This window comes from Notolabrus celidotus, chromosome 10 (assembly GCF_009762535.1).
Source record: "Notolabrus celidotus isolate fNotCel1 chromosome 10, fNotCel1.pri, whole genome shotgun sequence".
Taxonomy (NCBI): Eukaryota; Metazoa; Chordata; class Actinopteri; order Labriformes; family Labridae; genus Notolabrus; species Notolabrus celidotus.
Window position 1 is genome coordinate 10,602,412 of NC_048281.1, and position 17,072 is coordinate 10,619,483.

Sequence of the window (17,072 nt, forward strand, 5' to 3'; positions counted from 1 at the left end):
AACCAGAATAAAACTCAAGCAAACAGAACCAGAATAAAACTCAAGCAAACAGAACCAGAACCAAACTCAAGCAAGTAGGAACCAGAACCAAACCCAAGCAAACCCAATCAGAACCGAACCAGACCCGAACCTGATCCGAACCAGAACCGAACCACAACCATACCAGAACCGTACCAGAACCGAACCAGAACCGTACCAGAACCATTCCAGAACCGAATCGAACCAGAACCGAACTCAAGCAAACAGAAGCAGAACCAAACTCAAGCAAACAGAACCAGAACCAAACTCAAGCAAACAGAACCAGAACCAAACTCAAGCAAACAGAACCAGAATCAAACTCAAGCAAACAGAACCAGAACCAAACTCAAGCAAACAGAACCAGACCCGAACCAGACCACAACCAGAACGTAACCAAAACTGAACCAGAACCGAACCTGAGCCGTACCAGAACCAAACCAGAACCATGCCAGAACCCAACCGAACCAGAACCGAACTCAAGCAAACAGAACCGGCAGCAGAACCAAGCTCAAGCAAACAGAACCAGAACCAAACTCAAACAAACAGAACCGAAACGAAACTCAAGCAAACAGAACCAGACCCAAAATCAAGCAAACAGAACCAGAACCAAACCCAAGCCAACCCAACCAGAACAGAACCAGACCCGAACCTGATCCGTACCAGAACCGAATCAGAACCGAACCGAACCACAACCATACCAGAACCGTACCAGAACCGAACCAGAAAAGAACCGAACCGTACCACAACCGTTCCAGAACCGACTCAAACCAGAACCGAACTAAAGCAAACAGAACCAGAACCAAACTCAAGCAAACAGAACCAAAACCAAAGTAATGCAAACAGAACCAGAACCAAAATCAAGCAAACAGAACCAGAATCAAACTCAAGCAAACAGAAACAGAACCAAACTCAAGCAAACAGAGCCAGAACCAAACCCAAGCAAACCCAACCAGAACCAAACTAGACCCGAACCTGATCTGTACCAGAACCGAACCGTACCAGAACCAGAACCGAGCCAGAACTGAACCAGAACCGTACCAGAACCGTTCCAGAACCGAACCGAACCAGAACCGAACTAAAGCAAACAGAACCGGAACCAGAACCAAACTCAAGCAAACAGAACCAGAACCAAACTCAAGCAAACAGAACCAGAACCAACTCAAGCAAAAGAACCAGAACCAACTCAAGTAAACAGAAACAGAACCAACTCAAGCAAACAGAACCAGAACCAACTCAAGCAAACAGAACCAGAACCAACTCAAGCAAAAGAACCAGAACCAACTCAAGTAAACAGAAACAGAACCAACTCAAGCAAACAGAACCAGAACCAACTCAAGCAAACAGAAACAGAACCAACTCAAGTAAACAGAAACAGAACCAAACTTGGTTGCACTAATAAAGTGAAGTGCTGTACATCTGTGGTTGCAATATTCTATTATCAATTTGCCATAATTTTTAAGTATGTAAGAGATGATTTCATTGATAGCCATAGACTGCATGTCTTTCAATGTAGACTTCCACTGAGAGGAACATATTAGACTATTAGGAACTAAATTTAGACTGTCATACCAGCTTGATCATCAATGAAAATGTCCTGGAAATGTCCTGGAAAATGATCTCTGGAAAAGAGTGGGAACCCTGTACTTTTTACACTTGAATCAGACCCAAACGTATGCAGTTGACATAAACCAGTGCACTGAGTTTGTCTAACTATGTCACATAGCTGTCCTGTCATAGTAGCCCCAAATTAGACTGCATCCTGCAACTGTCCACATGTTGCACAGAGGCTGAATCCTGATCTTCTTGCCATCATATCTCAGCAGAACCCCACATGAACAACAGCTGCACAATCATCATCATTTTCTGCACTGACAACTAAATCAAAATGCTTAAATTTTCTTGCATTATTTTTATCTTCTCCTTTGTCCTTCATCCTTATCACATGAACATTCACCACATGATTTACATGGATACATGTATGCATACGTATATAAACAAACCTTGACACTGAACAGGAAGTAGCGTATCCAAACAAAGAAAGTAGGTCCATCATTTTTATATATTTAAAGTTATAATATCACACAAAGTAACCGTAAAGAAGCTCACCAACCTAAGTAGTAAAAAGTGAAATGGGGAAGGTGTGACTGAACTTAAAGCTCCTGTGAGGAACTTCCTGTTTGTCTTTCCTTCAGCGCCCCCTGTGGACAAACTGTGCCTCCTCTCACTTTGCTGATTCTGTTAGCGAAAATATCATCCTGTTTTCTACAGTTAGATATATCTCTTATTTAGAATTAATGCTATTCATCCACAGGTTGCATTTTCAGAATGCAGCACAGAGCAGAACCTCCGGACAGCTGGAGTCAAGTGACCGAGGTTTTCCTGCTGTAATTACTGATTCAAGGAATCTCCTCCTCCTCTCCTCATCCATGTTGTCTTTATGGTCCTCTGAAAACCTCTGACCTGCTGACTCCAGGCCTGGCTCCGCTCATCATGACGGTTTGTTGTTGTAGTTAAGGGAAATACGATCTGGTGATAACACAGTGTTTTATTCTGAAAATTAACCGAATGTTTTCATTTTGTTTTGGTGCCTGACTTCCTGTCCCGCTCCATCTGCTCTGTTGAGATTGATGCGTCCTACTCCGGCATCCGGCACAAATAGAAGTCTTGCGTCTGTGATCCGTTGTGTTCTGACCTGCCGGATCAGAGACGCAGCCGGAACGCAACGGAGCGGATCCAGTGGAAGTTAACAAATTGACTAGTATAGAAAGCTATCAGATCCGGTGCTGTGATGGATCTGGGGAAATTTGTCTGTAAGCCAGGACTACTAGCTGTAGGTTAAAAAGTTTAGGGACATAATACACATTGTCGCTGACACATTGGCATCAGTTTCAGCCTGTTTCATTAGTCGCAAAAAATTCCTGACAGGAGCTTTAATCAAAACCCAAACATCATAAACGCCTGAACCTGGTCTGACCTGCTAGGTACCATTGGGTTCAGGTGTCCATACTCTAACTCCCACAAGTATGCTTCAAACATGGGATAGGAGAGCAAAAATTAGACAAATATGTGTATAATTCACGGGCCTCTTCCATGGGTTTGCATACTTTGCCCGATTTTGACCACTCAGCAAGAATCCACATCTATAAGCATCTTTTTGCATTGACAGTATAATCTCAGTACGTCTGTTTCGGTCTGAACTAGCCTTTAGATTTCATTCATTTCATTAATTCTCATGACAATAAAAAGGATCCTCCCTCTGCTTTAAACCCAGAACACTGGCGGTAATTTATGTGCTGTGTAAAAGAATGATACGGTTGTACATCACACCATATATTAATTTCTCGACATCAAAGCTGATTTCACATCAGTTTGTTGTGTTTGTCCTCCGCACAGAAACAGGGTGACGGAGCAGCCCTCATCCTTCGTGTACGAGTCATTCAAGAAGGTATGACTGGAATGAGCTCCACTCTCTTTGATCTCGCTCTTCACTCTGACTGGACTCAAATGATCCAGTTTGAGAGGAGCTCTTTGTAGTCAGCCGCTCCTCCTGCGAGCAGACGGAGAGAGAGAGAGACAGAAACAGAAGACGAAATTTTATGCTGAGGAAAAGAGGTGGAGGTCGGAGAAGGTGGTGGTGGTGGTGGGGAGGCAGGAAATATAGAAAGAGTGAAAAAGCGAGGGGGGAGGTAAAGGTTTGTGGTGGTGTATAAATGGGACAGAGAGCGTTAGTGGCTGGGTGGGGGGTGTTTCCATACAGTACACGAGGTCAGGGAGATATATGAAGGCTTGTCACATTGCAAAGGTTGAGGTATGGTCTCTATTGGTCCAGACAGTGACCTCCAGCACAGGGCCAAAACATTTCCAGATGTCTGCCAACAGCGTTACTGGAGCTGCCTCTATGAAAGGAGGAGGAGGAGGAGGAGAGGGAGGAGGGAGGTGAACCCTATGGCACATTGTAAAGGCGAGGAATGAATCCGGCTTGCAAATAAAGTGACAAGCAGAGACATAAAAGTCTTTACAGAGAGCAGGAGAGGGAGCAAGAGAGTGTGGAATAACACGACCGAGACTGTGCGTGTGTGTGTGTGTGTGTGTGTGTGTGTGTGTGTGTGTGTGTGTGTGTGTGTGTGTGTGTGTGTGTGTGTGTGTGTGTGAACATGTGTGTGTGCATATCTAGATGTTGATGAAAAATGGAGACAGAGACATTAAAGCGTTTTAGATTTCTTCCCTCTGTGCTTCTGCCCAGAAGGGAATCTTTGACGTTCATTTATTCTGCTCCCCAGTGCGCCAGCTCGCAGAGAATCCAACATCAATCAAGTCGTTTCATTTTTTAATGTTCATTTTGTATCACCATTTTGCATTTTGGTTCGTCATTACTGGTGATGAATAGGCAAAGGCATTGTCTGAGCAACAGTTACATTAGGGGCTCCGATACATCCGGGACTCTCCGTGAGTCTGAATTATGAGAGGAAATGTTTCTGTTAAAGTGGAATCACAAAGTTTGGGCTCAGGGGAGGAGATGCTGCAGTTGCAGGAGGATCCTTTGCAGAGGAATCCTCACCTGGGATTCAAAGTTGGTATTAAAGCGGAACAAAACCTTAAGCGCAATAGTTCATGTTTTGCATCAGCTGTCAGAAGCAATTGCTCTGTTTTCTGTTCAGTAAAACTCACAGATTTAACTGTAAAACTGAACCAAGCAGTGATGATTCCTCATGCATTGTTTGCATAAATTATCTGCGCTTACGTCTCTTTCCTATGTATTTAAAGAACATGAAAGTTTGCAGAAGTTTGGCATTAGAGAAGTCCATCCTGTTCCTATTCCCAGCTTCTTCTAAACCCCTCGCTCTGAGCGTGAACCTGAGACTGCCTCTGCTGTTTACTGCTCCATCTCCACCTCCACCTGTCAGCCCGCCACGCCGTCTGAATCTAAAGAGGCTTCCCAACAAAAGGAAAAATTTTCACCTGGTCAGAAAGTGATGCTAAAAACTCACTGTCACCTAGCTTCAATCACCAGATGACAATGTATTTTTTATTTTATTAAAATGTGTTAAATGAAAGGAGGATGAGATCAAATAATCCACTTGATGTCACATAAAAGATGCATTGATCCCTGTGGGATACAGCGGGGACAGGAGGAATAAGAAATAAAGAATTTAAGTGACTTGGAAGGAGTCATTTCAGGTAATATTATGCACTTTATTTAAAATGACAGAATTATTTCTTTTTTTGTCCATGAAACTCTATAAATAGGTTAATTTTAATTATTTTTATTATGGGAAGATAGTTTAAGCAACACATTTTTAAGCATTTTGCAAAAACGGAACTGTCATAGCATGAGCTGATAACGCAGATAGGGTCTAACTTGCATCATCAAAACTGCACCACCAAACTTGTAAGCCATTAAGCATAAAATAACTTCATGCATTATTTGATGGGGGAATGATATATCTTAGAATAAAGTCCAGGCACTTAAGAATCAATGCCATCATCTTTTAAATCTCTTCTGAAAACATACTTTTATTGTAGAGCCTTTCCTGATTTTATCTGAATTGTATTTTATTTTATTTTATTTCAACCGTCTTGAGAAATATATTTCAAAATGATTGTATTCCTTTATAGTTATTTAGGGGAGTTTTATGTCTTTTTAAAAATGCTTTATTTCTTTATATTGACTTGTGTGTTTTTATGAACTGTCTGTTTTATTTTGCTGCCCATGTGAAGCACTTTGTAACATGTTTTTTGAAAAGTGCTCTAAAATAAAATTATTATTAATATTATTAGTAGTAGTAGTAGTAGTTGTTGTATTAGTAGTAGTAGTAGTAGTAGTAGTAGTAGTAGTAGTAGCAGTAGTAGTAGTAGTAGCAGTAGTAGTAGTAGTAGTAGTAGTAGTAGTAGTAGTAGTAGTATTTGTTGCAGCCCATGATGTATTTTCTGTACATTGTGTTTGCGTGAGAGTGAGTGCTCTGTTTGTGAGTGGATCTTTGTTGTCAGTCCACAGGTGGAGCTCTGATCTGTCAGGAGAGGCTCGACCACTCTTTCTTTGTTAGGACTCTTCGTTCTCAGGTTCTTAAGTTTTATTTTGCTCAGAATTTCTGTCTCAGCTGTTAAACTCCTGCTTTTTTTCTTTGGTACCACTTTTTCGGGTGTTCTGGGTGAATTAGTTTCACTCAGGATAAGTTACTTCCATTTTTCTCAAAGAGATATAGTTTGTTTCTGTGGCTGTTTTGGCCATTGTTTTCCCTGACACACTATTTTCTTCAGATCTTGATATATTGCACTAAAACGTTTGTCATGAATTATTGTGGTGAACTGGTGGGTGGAACAATACTCAGAGTCAGAAGTCTTTGTTCAACGAGCAGGAGTGCAACTTTATTGACAACCACAGAACAAACAACATCGCTTTCAACTCGTCAACTAACTTCACATACCATAATAAATGTCACAAACATACACAACTATCAGGGTTACTAACTGAAGGACTGAACAACGACATCGCAAAGGCACGAGTCCGAAGTCCAGGAGACCTTCACTTCAGGGTAGCTCCATAATTCATAGTTTTCAGTCACGTGACCACCGCAGAAGCCTGGAAGGCAAAAAAGAGCGTAGTGACATGACAGCTTCCATTCATTCAGATGTGTAAAACCGTCTCTCCCTCCCAAAAGTTCACCATCAAGCCCCAACACTAAATATTAACCTTCTCCTTAACTTCCCTAAGAACACTTTATCACCACACTGTCAGGATAAAAGTGTTTGGCTGTGAAAACAGACGTTATTACTAAGCTAGCGCTAGCTGGTTTGCTAGCGGTGTCAACAAGTTAGCACTGGAGTTGTTTACATCGGTCCACGCACACCGACCATGTCAGGAGTACTGCATTGAGTAAACTGTGTTTACTTCAACTGACCGTTAATGAAATGTACACTCAAGGACTTGTGGACTTTTGTTGTTGTTTTGTTCCCTCACCAGGGACAGAATAAGTGTGTGACGTCACATGAAAACTATGAACTGTCAATGGAAACCTTAGCACCGCCGTTGGTTTTAGAGACGAGAGAGGGAAAATCTTGTTTCTTCTATGTTGCATTCTCCTTAGATGAGTGCGTAACGGCATGCAAAGGCTTTCTTCATTAAAAGCTTTATGTGCCACATACAATTAAATCATTTTTAACAGTAACAGTGAGATGCAGCATCACACAGGAACAGTTTCAGACTTTAGGAAACATGTGGTATTCATTTTAGAAAAACAACAACAAACCAGACTCCTCAGCGCCACACTACTGTGATCTGTGAGATAAACTCTCTCCTGGCCTAAAGTCTCCTACATCTGCGGTGTCACCTCCAGCGCAGCCGTATCACGATGACAAATTCCTCACACTCTGGGATTGTGCAAGGCCCGCTGCAGACAAAAGGCCCAGTGTAGTGTCAGCAGCAGCGTGTGATTTATCTGAGCCGTTCAGACATGGATGGAAACATCTGCCCCAGCTGTCTGTGTCAGAGTCTGAGTTAATACAGCCATATGGAGATCCAGCTCTGAGCCGGGCGTCCAAACTGCTGAACACGTCCCCAATTTAGAGGAAAATCTCACCCAAGAGACACAGTTGGTCAGGAAATTAAAAATTCATTGGGAAAAACAAGATAGCAGGTTCTGTCCTCCCTGCTCTGAGCCTCAGCATGCTTGGCTGGCTGAAATTTTGGTCAATTTCCCCTCCATGGCGATCGAATGTTGAGGTTTAATCACTGTGATTAGCCTCGCTGATAAATGCTACCGCCGCACGGACCAGGTTAAGCATTTTCCTCTTATCTTCAGCCGGCTGTCACGCAACAGACCCAAAACTGAATTCCAAGACGCAGACCTCTCTTGCGTCGTCCTCTCCCAAACAATGAGGCTATTTTGTTCCCTGGTTGACCTCAGGGCTCGTTCTGCACTGCTACTTCTCCCTGTAATACCAGTTGCCATAGGATACATGAAATGAGTGTTTCTAAATTACATACACTCAGTTTGTGCTGTACATGCTGTTCTGTTTGAAAGCCCTATACAACGAGAAGAAGAAAGGATCAGGGCAACAACATACTGAAAGACGTTCATTGTGATGTGAGAAACGTGCAGAATTAAGGGTTTTCAGGATGTAGACAATAGCAGAATAATAATTCAGAATTGGTATGCATTTTCTGTTTTGAGACATATTTCTGATGAATTCATGTGTCCCCATCACAGAATCAATTTTATTTGGTTGAATCTTTCTTTCTTGATCTCATTTTTCAACAAATTTCATGTTTAATGCTTGTATTTGCATAATGTCATCTTTCTTGTGTTGCTGTTAATGTTACTGTTTTGTTCTTAACTCAATAAAGCACTTTGAATTGCTCTTTGCATGATTGATGCTTTGTTAATTAACCTCCCTTGCCTTGAAAGTTGCACAAGACATCAGCAGTGCACGGCATTGTCTCGCATCTGTTTTAAGCATAGACTATATAAATAATGGACGTAGTATCCATGACGTCACCCATCTGTTTCTGAAACACTTTTTTGAAGCCAATCGTCGGCGGGAGCCATATTGGAAATATTGAACTTAACTTAACTTCTGTCTAGCTAGTGTGAAGTAAAGAGGCGGGCTTTGAGCCTTCTTGCCAACAGCTACAGTGTTCCCGCCAGTTAATCAAGTCAGCTGTGCCTCTCATTGGAAAACTCGTAACCTTAATATCTTCGAAATTGCAGTGTTATGAAGAAATTCTACCCCCGTACCCTTTGTGCCGATCAAGAAATGAGCTATCCAGACTACACTTGTTTTTTGTACCAGGCTGTAAACATGTTTATTTCTGCTGTAAAGATAGGCTTTTTTGAATTGGTATGTATGTGGTTTCCAGTACTTCCGGAGCCAGCCTCAAGTTGACACTCAAGGAACTGCAGTTTTTAATGATTCTGCATTGGCTTCAATTCTCGCAGCCGGAGGTTGCCGCTTGCACATGACACAATACAGTATCTGTATAGAGTTTAGTGTGCTCTTAACAGTCACATAGCATCAAACAATCACTTTGCGAATGCCCTCCTGTCCAAAAGTTGCTGCACTGAAGTGCGCTCTTGGATTCCACTGTAGATAAAACATTACAAATGTCGTTCTCTGGTGCTCTTCCAGTGGAAACACGTTAAAGACATGTCGTCTGGATGCCCTTACAGTCAATACATTATTAAATAGTGACCTCTGGATGCCCTCAGTCAATAAATTATTAAAAAATGACCTCTGAGTTCCTCTCCATTGGATTGAATGCACAAAAGTGACCTTTGGAAGCCCGTCCAGTGAGTTAAATGGAAGAAAAAGTGCCCTCTGGATGACGTATCCAGTAAATAACTTGACAAAGTGCCCTCTGGATGTCCTTCTAGTATCTTTCAGGTTATAAACGGTGCTATAGTTGCTGCTTTAGTGAGATAATAAAGGATACCCCGGAAAAAATTAATGTGCATCTGATGGTCACATCAGATGTATGCACTCTGATTTTTAATGTTTTCACTGAAAAAACGGTCTCCCTTCACTCATGCACCTGTCTGTTTTTAATGTTTGATTAGAACTTGTGCAAAATATTGTGATATTTATGGTTTAGAGAACGAAGTTGATAAAATTCCTTGTATGTGCACATGCTCCTGGCTACCTGGATGTTTCTGATTATGTGGCTGCTTTAGGGTTAGTATTATTTGAGCGTCAGGATAAATTGAACTTGTCTGATTGGTTGGATTTGGATACCAATGCTTCTTGGTTAAACTCCATGTGTACTCGTTTCACTCAGGACTTAAAGACACTCTCCAGAAAGTTGTACATTTAATTAATAGGCTTGTTTAAAAGGAAGTTGGACCCAAAGTTATCTGCAGCTAAATAATTTATGAAAGTAATTTATATCCCTTATCACTGCCGGCCAGAGAACTTACATGGCCAACACTAAATTTGAATCAGGCTCAGAATATCAGGTTGAACTGAACCGCTGGGCCTTGCTCCGTCAGTAGTACCTGTCAGCCAGACTGCTGCTAATTCTGACTGACAGCCTTAACACCCAGAGCTGAACAGCACCACTGAGCAGAGGAGGTGTCAGTGAAACAGGAGCAGCAGCAACACTGTTCAAGACATCCCTGATATCCCGATCTGAAACTCTAACAAACTCTCCTTCACGTGTTTCCTTTTTTTTTTTTTTTACAGCATGATTTCTGGAAACCTTCCAAAGAGGAAAAGCAATTTACTCCAGGAACACTGACTGTCGACACACAGAGATGGTGGTGCTGCTGCTGTGATTCTTGGCATGGCTCTCCTGAAGACGTGCCCCGAACAAGCGCCAGTGATTATAGCTGGTTATCCCTTATTAAAGGAAGATTAATGCTTTGGCCTGAAACTCGGGGCTGAGGATCTGTTGCGCTTTGATTTGTGTCTGTAATTAGTTTATTGGAGACCTAAAACTAGCATCTCACATAAAGAGTTGAAAGGTGATGAGTTAGCTGACAGAAGTTTGAAATTTGTCCGATGTATCAAGACGCTCTCATCTCTCTGTTTCACTGGATTGATTCGGACAGAAACAGAAGGGCTTGGCTTCTGATCCTGACAGCCAGTCAGTCTCAGACTCAGCTCTGCAGCTGGTCTTGAAATTGACCCTGTCAAAGCAGTGAGAGTACCCCTGAACTGTGAAACTCTCTGCCTCTGGACATTAAACAGAGAGCTCTCTGGTTGTTTTTAAAAGTAAACCCTAGACTTTCCTTTTTAACTTGGAGTAATTTCTTTATAGCCCTGAAATACATTATGACCATTGTTTTAGCAGCATTTTTATTATAATTTTTAATTTTATCTTAATTTATGTTATTTTATTTGATGTTTCTGGTATTTATCTTATTTTATTTTATAGGTTTTATTGCTTTTTAATGTAAAAGATATTATTTTTTTCTGATATTGATCTGATTTAATTTTGTTGATTTAACTTTTATTTTCCGGTATTTATCTGATTTTATTTTATTTATTTTATTGTAATGCTTTTTTTTCTTTCTGGTATTTATCTGTTTTTTCTGTATTGATTTTATTTTAATGATTTAATTTTTTTCTGGTATTATGTGATTTTATTTAACTGATTTTATTTAACCGATTTTATTTAACTGATTTTATAGTAAAGATTTTGTTTTAATTTTTAGTATTTCCTATTACTTTCCTCTAACTTGCTTTAGCCTTGTATCATTTTACCCATTGCTTTTGTTTTCTGTCTCTCTGTACTTTCGTGAAGCACTATTGGCTGCATGTTTGAATGTATGAAAGGTGCTATATAAATAAAGTTGAGTTCAGTTAAGATTAAATGCAACTATAGGGACATTCCTCCAACAAACCCTGAGACAGCTGCTCTTCTTTGAGGCACTAATAATCCAAGCTCTCCTCTTCTTTCTCCAAACACCTGAACACTCTCTCACCCTCTCTGTATGCAAGCTAATGAAAGCAGCTTGATCAAATATCATTACCAAAATCAACAAACAGGTCAAGGCAGTAAAAACATGCACAAATACTTCCACTACAGCTACAACAAGATAAATATCCAGATATGTAGCATCATTCTGAAGGAGTCAGGCAGACTTGCTGAAACTGTACTCGTGTGCATCCCTTGGCTTTTTTTTAACGAGCTCAATTGGATTTACCCCCTAATGCTCTGATAGATAAGCACTTTACTCATTAGCATGGATTCAAGGGCTCTGGAAGGAATGAAGCAATCAAACGGTAATTCCACAGACAAACACGGAGGCCATAAATCACTCGCTCCCACACACTGAGAAACCAGATTACATCGCCACTGTGACCGCCCAGTAAATACCAACCCCGCATCCAGCCAACCAGACGGAACGACCTCTAACAACTTCACATGACTCCCAATGACACGCAACTCTCAGTCAGAGCCAAGGTGTCAGGAGGACGAAGAATAAAACAGCATCCTAAATTCCACTTTTGATCAGATTTATATATTCTGAAGACCTTAAAGAGGCGAGACTGAGCAGGTAAGTGGCGGCTGGAGGAGAGGAAGCAGCCACTTAAAAGGTCCTGTCGTCTCAGATTTGGTGCTTGGTCCTGGAAAAGTTAAAGAGCTTTGCATAATTGGACCACATGCAATGAAAAGGAGTGAAGTGGTAGAGGACCTGAGTTATTAAAAGCCTTGCAGGAGTATTTTATCATTTGAATGGTAGCTGGTGTAAATCATGGCAGAATGGGGTGAGGACTTGGGAATAATACGGCACTGACGGGGAACTCCTGGGTTGAAATGTGAGAGAGTTGGAGCAAATAATTGGGATCTTAGATTTGTAGCTGTTGAGGTTAAGAAAGCTTATTATTGAGAGGTTTGGACACCAGGATTTAGGAAGTTTCCTCCATGAATTAAACAACCTACAAAAGGCTGCCAAAACGCTGCAAAGTGAATTTTGGAGAGCAGGGAAATTAAAAATCTGACTGAAGGATTCAACTATCAAAGAGTAACGTTACGGAAATTTGGAGACTGTGCGTAGCATAAAATCAACTGTGTACATTCATACGTGCAATAATGAGATTTAGCTTGGCTGCAGTAGTTCAGCAGGAGAAAGGGTGAAGTCACTGTAATATAGAGCGATTAACAGCCTCGGTTTTTGTGCTTGCAGCACCTTATTCCTGCACAAACCAGTGTTTCTACGTTAGCATCTCAGGCACTGTTCCCACCATGCTTTCATTTGGAAGTAGCCCAACTTCTACATACATATACACAAGTATATCAACTTTGTGTACGACAATGACGGAGGAAAAAGTAACCAGACTAGTTCTTTGATTTTGTTTTTCCAGGGTACACTTTCCCAATCTAGAAGCTGCTGCTAACACCAATGACATATTTCCTTTCCATTGTTTTCCCATTTGCATAAAGAATCATTTCAAATAGATTTATCGTACTGCAGCGACACAACTTTCATAATCTAGCAACCGTAAGGAGTAAGGCTCTGAAATTGAGGTCGTGGATGATGCCAACACCAAAAATGATGCCAATGGACACAGGCTCCAAGTCTGTTTTGGTCACAGAAACTAAGAGCTGGAAACTGAAACATTTGAAGCAAAAGGTAAACACTGACTTTTGAGATTTATTGCCATATATGTACTGTAATGTAACTGGCATTTGAAGCGCGCATGGTGCATGTCTCTGACCTGTAGGAACATGAAGCTGAGTGATCCCTGCCACTTGATGATGGCGCCAATTTAGGGATCAGTCCTTTGGTTTGCATAAGAGGGAAGAGACAAAGACTTGTGGAGCATTTTGCCTGAGTTACTATCATACAAAATTATCTCTTTCATTCAAACATCCTGAGATACACAGTAATGTCCACAACTCTTATGTTCCAGTGAGAGATTTTCAAACCAAGCTACGCCTGTTTTTTATTCTTTCAGTGCTTTTTTGCATTTCCGATTGATATCTGTCCAGTTGCATGATGTGTATTGCCCATCAGTGTATGTATACACTCTGTATATTTAACATCGAGTGTTGCTGCCAACCCACGAACATCACAGAACTCTGGCTCCTCTCTCAGCTGCCCTTTGGCTCTGATATCCAACAATCACATAAAAAGACTGTAATGTAAAGCCATTGAGGAAACTGCACCATGAAATGAGCTGTTGACTCCCTTTCCTCCCACTCTGTGTGCAGTCTTTCTGCATCATGCCTTATGTTTACCATACTCAGACTTATATGAAGGAATATGCAGCTAAGAAGTTGCATCTTTCACCTCCTTGATGACTTTATCGTGCTTTCCCTACCCTCAGTTGAAACTTGTTGAAAGTGTGGGTGCATTATCAAAGAATATCAAAGCTTTGGACGTGAAAGAAACAATGATGGCATCAGATTCAACAAGCCTCCACTTGTTGCAAAAAGGTAAAATGTGACCCCTCAAGAGGCCGCTATACAAATAAACTGAAAGACTCTACTCCAACTGTGTTTGATCAAAGGCCGAGGCGGCCATCATCTCCTGCTCATATTCCCCTCAGGTTGCCCATCATTTTCCTTATCTGTGGGATGCATCAGTTTTCCCACAGACACCCTCTGCAGCCCAGCCCACTCTGCCCCCACTCAGCTCTGATACATTCTGTATAAACACATGCTGCTTATCATCCCAGGAGAGCAGTGATTGAAGCTCTGTGTTCAGAATACATCAACCTGTTCTGATTCATCAGAACCAATCATAAATCTGAAGATCCATGTGTCTTTCTTTCCTGATGAATGAATCAAATCTGACATGAGATCACAGGCGATGTAAATAAAAACATGTTTATGTATGAGTGAAGATTTCAGGAAATAAGAATCTACCACGTCTTACAACCAAAGAATGGAAGCCTGGACTAAACAAAAGTGCCATTTCTTCTTGAAAAAATAAAGTTTCACCTGATGCAAATACACGTCCAATATTTAACTTTAGTTCCCTTGAAATCTGGTTACTTCTAAATCTGGCCGAGTGTTTCCAAACCATATCCTGTATAATATACAGATGTAGTATCCGTGACGTCACCCATTTGTTTCTGAAGCCCTGTTTTGAACCTGATCGTTAGAGGGTGCCATTTTGGAAATGCTGAACACAACCTCACTGCTGTTGAGCTAGTGTGAGGTAAAGAGGCGGGCCTATAGCCTCCTCGCTAACAGCTACAGTGTTCACACCTGTCAATCAAGTCAGCCACGCCCTTAAAAAGTTGTACGTTTATCTTTAACTTTATCAAGTTATAAATAAAATCACCCTGTACAGTGTGTGGGGTTCGAAAAATAAGCTATTCAGATCTAAACAGTTTTTAGAACCAGACTGTAAACATGTTTATTTCTGCTGTGAAGATTGTCTTCTTTAAATGGGTGTGTATGTGGTTTCCGGTACTTCCGGAGCCAGCCTCAAGTGAACACTCGAGGAACTGCAGTTATTAACACTTCTGCATTAGCTTAATTTCTCATGGCTGGAGGTTGCAACTTGATCAGAACACACAAAAATCAAAGCTTTATACAGAAATACAAACCCTAACGTCTGTAACTTGTCACGAGTGAGATCCTGACCTACTATATCCTGTAAAAAGCGATGAAGGCATTTCATAACACATTTTTTCCCCCCAAATCCCATCATGTTATCTCTATCTTTAAGCTTTCATCCAAGCAGTGTGACGAAAACCATCTGGGAAACACTTCTACAGACAAAGTTTTGATCGTGCATTGGCCCGGTCTTCGTGTTCACTCTGTTGAAGACTGGCTTTATACGCAGTCACGTGATGATCTTTGGTGGTGTTTTATTACAAAGTAACACCACCAACTACTGGTCTGGAATGCCTACTGCAGTTGTTTTGTGTTGTCATGTAATATGCAAAAGACTTCCAAACAAGGCTTAAATGTTGCATCATAACATCCCAATGACCCGACCATGAACGCTGCCATTACTGTTTGTTCTTATGGCTTTGTATTGTTGGATTTGGCGCAGCACATTTGTGTTTATAATGGTTTTAAAGAGGCTATTGTGTTATCCAGTGAAGTCTCAGTTATGTTGACTCAGGGCTGAAACAGAGAGATACTGGATCCGATACTCAGCATGTACTTAGATTGTGTTCTTTTATAAATGTTTGTTCTTTAAGAAATGGTTTCTGCAGTAGTTTTTGTTATTTGCTGTTTTGTCTGGCATCTATTTTTTTATGTTTTGAGTGTAAAAAGCCCAGAGAGCTACAAGATGATTATTAAACTGAAGAGTGAGCTGTGCTTTTTTAATGGAATCAACTTCTATCAGCCAGTATCTTTGTGTTTGTACGGAGCGGTTAGTGAACACTGAGCTGTAAAAAGATCATTTCTTTGAGTGCTCTCGATGAACTTGAGTGAAATTAAAGACTTGTTCTCGGGGTGAGAGGGTTAAAAGAGTCGGACGAACGTTTGAACATGAGTAACACCTTTGGGATACTGCCCACTCTCGATGCATTTTTTTTGCAGAATGAGTTCACGGTGATACTTGATTCCATCTTTATCAGTCATAATCTTTCCTTTGAATAGACTCCTCTTACACACATGCACCCACAGACCTGCATCCTCCAAACTATGAGTCACACTGTGTGGAAAGCCCCGCAGGAGACGTCTCAGTCCTGTGGGTTCGCTTCCTCTGGAACAGTCCAGCTCGTCCCCTGAGAGTCTGACAGTGATCGCTGTCTCAGAGAACAGGAAAGCACTTAGCCTCCTGAGGAGTCTCTTCAATGCTGCTGCTTTTCCCCACAGAGAGAGAGGGGTGACACCGGACGCCACAGTGTCAGACACACTCTGCTTTACAGCTGCAGTGAAAGCAGTTCAAGGTTCTGGTCTGGGGTCAGGGTTAGGAGAGGTCACGTGAGGGAGAGAGCCTAGAGGGGGTCAGAGGTTGGACTTTGATGCTGGATGCGGGCCGGCCTCGGGCTGCGGTTTGATGGGGAAGTCCAGGTGTGAGAGAGACGGGTGATGAGAGGCCTGGGTAGAGTTACTACTGCTGGCAAGGTGGTATATGGATGCTTGCAGATCTGAAAGTGCATCGAGGAGTGGGAGTTACAACCCACTGTGCTTTTGATCACTTCACAGGCTGCGTTTTGAGAGAGTGGGACCTGCTGAGAGCTTTTAGTCGCACACACAGAAAGAGAAAGCAGAGAGCGAAAGCCCAGGTAGGCTTTGAGACAGAGAGGAAGAGGCTCAGCAGGTTCAGGGTATATAAGGAAAGTATTTGTTTGAGATTTATTTTAGAGTTTTAAAATGAAAGTAGAACTCACAGAACAAAACCGAAGTCCTGCTTTGACCTTAGTCTGAGATTCTGAAGAGTTGTGCTCCAAACTTTGCCAAGAAACTGAGATGTCTCCTTTAGAGTCATATTAAACAAACTGCATTAACGTTTTAATGAGAAAACACAAAGGTTTTGGCATGGAAGTTATTACAGTAACACAGATATTCTAAAATATTTCCAACTAATTATTTTGTGTGAATGTAAAATCTTCCCTTTCTGCACTCCTGACAGTTTTCCAGGCTGCACCAATGCAAAAGTGCCTTAACTATGCATTACCTTGAATGGCCGGGAGGGGGT

At 41.4% G+C, this 17,072-nt stretch overlaps 1 long non-coding RNA gene across 14 annotated transcripts in view; it reads right to left on the minus strand.

Moving 5' to 3' along the window:
- LOC117820642 overlaps positions 1-17,072 on the minus strand; it is a 151,219-nt gene that overhangs the window by 82,457 nt on the left and 51,690 nt on the right. For 4 of the 14 annotated variants that reach the window (XR_004632791.1, XR_004632801.1, XR_004632802.1 and 1 more), the window contains one exon: positions 6,357-6,598. The exons of 8 other annotated variants lie outside the window; for them this stretch is intronic. This is a non-coding gene — a long non-coding RNA (uncharacterized LOC117820642). Of the gene's footprint in view, positions 1-6,356; positions 6,599-16,506; positions 16,522-17,072 lie in introns of those variants that run through there. 2 more of the 14 variants (XR_004632798.1, XR_004632804.1) reach the window with 1 other exon arrangement.